This window comes from Anastrepha ludens, unplaced genomic scaffold, assembly GCF_028408465.1.
Source record: "Anastrepha ludens isolate Willacy unplaced genomic scaffold, idAnaLude1.1 ptg000058l, whole genome shotgun sequence".
NCBI classification, from domain to species: Eukaryota; Metazoa; Arthropoda; class Insecta; order Diptera; family Tephritidae; genus Anastrepha; species Anastrepha ludens.
This window is the reverse complement of record NW_026530053.1, coordinates 10001-12500: the sequence shown is the minus strand read 5'-3', so window position 1 is coordinate 12500 and position 2500 is coordinate 10001. Positions and strand designations below refer to the sequence as shown.

Below are 2500 nucleotides of genomic sequence, written 5' to 3'. Positions count from 1 at the left end.
CTAAAGTTTCAAAATTTATAAATCAATCGAAATTGTTTTATAAATCATCTACTTTAGCGGTAATGTATAGGTATACAACTTAAGCGCCATCCATTTTAAGGGCTAGTTGCTTCGGCAGGTGAGTTGTTACACACTCCTTAGCGGATTACGACTTCCATGTCCACCGTCCTGCTGTTTTAAGCAACCAACGCCTTTCATGGTATCTGCATGAGTTGTTAATTTAGGCACCGTAACATTACGTTTGGTTCATCCCACAGCGCCAGTTCTGCTTACCAAAAGTGGCCCACTGGGCACATTATATCATAACCTCAACCTTCATATCAAGAAAGGTGAGGTTCTTACCCATTTAAAGTTTGAGAATAGGTTAAAATCGTTTCGACCCTAAGGCCTCTAATCATTCGCTTTACCAGATAAGATTATTTTATATAATTTTTAAATGCACCAGCTATCCTGAGGGAAACTTCGGAGGGAACCAGCTACTAGATGGTTCGATTGGTCTTTCGCCCCTATACTCAATTCTGACAATCGATTTGCACGTCAGAACTGTTTCGGTCTTCCATCAGGGTTTCCCCTGACTTCAACCTGATCAAGTATAGTTCACCATCTTTCGGGTCACAGCATATATGCTCAAGGTACGCTCCAGTTAGAGGTATAAATAATAATAAATTATCATTATACATAACTATATGGAACGCCCCGGGATTGAATTAATTGACTATTTAAGAAAATAGACTAAAAATTAATCCCATTATATTTTTAAGTTAAGTTAATTATGCCATTAAGTTTAATATAACTCAATGACTTGCACATATGTTAGACTCCTTGGTCCGTGTTTCAAGACGGGTCCCGAAGGTATCCTGAATCTTTCGCATTGTTAATCATATAAATGCATACAAATAAATATTAATATCATAGATATTAAATTTTTTGTAAAATTCAAAAAATGAATTTTAGCATTATATATAATAAAATCTATCAACACTTTATCAAATCATTAGTATTTATTCTATGTTAATATGCTTAAAAAGCAAATTAATTTAAATAAACTTAATATCACCAATGATCTTTTGATAAATACTTTTATTATGTTAATAGATTACAATGTCCTTATATGAAAAAAATGCACATTATTTTTAATTATTTAATGATGAATTTTTCATAATGGATATTCAGGTTCATCGGGCTTAACCTCTAAGCAGTTTCACGTACTATTTAACTCTCTATTCAGAGTTCTTTTCAACTTTCCCTCACGGTACTTGTTTACTATCGGTCTCATGGTTATATTTAGTTTTAGATGGAGTTTACCACCCACTTAGTGCTGCACTATCAAGCAACACGACTCTTTGGAAATATCTTTCTAGTAATCATTAACGTTATACGGGCCTGGCACCCTCTATGGGTAAATGGCCTCATTTAAGAAGGACTTAAATCGTTAATTTCTCATACTAGATATTAAGATATTCCATACACTGCATCTCACATTTGACATATAGACAAAGTGACTTAGTGCTGAACTATTTTCTTTTCGCTCGCCGCTACTAAGAAAATCCTTGTTAGTTTCTTTTCCTCCCCTCATTAATATGCTTAAATTCAGGGGGTAATCCCATATGAGTTGAGGTTGTTTTAAAATATTTTTTATCTTCTCACAATTTAATAAATAATTATATCATCTTTTCATCTCTATTTTTCTTTTTTCCTTTTATATAAATATATATTATAAATAATAATTATGTAAAATGAGGCAATTCTAGAATAAAAAAAATTAATTTTTATGCTAGACATTCCTCCTTTAATTACATATATAAATTAATATTTTATATATATATAAATAATATGAAAATTTTTTAAAGAGAATACTTAGATTCAAAATTTTTTTTATTTCATTTTATTTGAGAGGATTTTTTTTTTTTAAGAATATATTAATAAATAAAAAATTCATTATATATCTTTATTTTTTTGCTATTAATATTATGAATTATTTAAAATCCAATAATATACACATTTGCTTAAATTCAATTATTTTTATAAAAGAATAAGCAACTTATTTAGCATAGTCTTACAACCCTCAACCATATGTAGTCCAAGCAGTACTTTAAAATTTAATTTAATGTACATAACAGCATGGACTGCGATATGCGTTCAAAATGTCGATGTTCATGTGTCCTGCAGTTCACACGATGACGCACAGTTTGCTGCGTTCTTCATCGACCCATGAGCCAAGTGATCCACCGCTTAGAGTATTTTTTTATTTATTTTTATTTATAACAAATGTCAATTTTTTTTTGCATATATTAATTGAAAGAGTAAAATTAAATAATAATAATAATAAAATATAAATTGATTTTCTTTCAATAATATATATCAAATATATTTAACTCTAAACATTTTTATTAAGTTGCGAATGTCTTAGTTCAACAATAATACAGTGGTGGTATTTATTATGTTTGATTATTTTGTATTTTTTTAATCATTTTATTTATATATAAATATAATAATAAAT

The 2500-nt window shown here is 29.0% G+C and overlaps 1 non-coding gene and 1 pseudogene across 1 annotated transcript; both read right to left on the bottom strand.

The window, feature by feature from the left end:
* Positions 1-1621, bottom strand: part of LOC128871147 (large subunit ribosomal RNA) — a 4521-nt pseudogene extending 2900 nt beyond the window's left edge.
* A 438-nt stretch (positions 1622-2059) lies between these two features.
* Positions 2060-2240, bottom strand: LOC128871128 (5.8S ribosomal RNA). Its single transcript, XR_008455746.1, has one exon. It is a non-coding gene; the product is annotated as a 5.8S ribosomal RNA (ribosomal RNA).
* Positions 2241-2500: the final 260 nt, after the last annotated feature.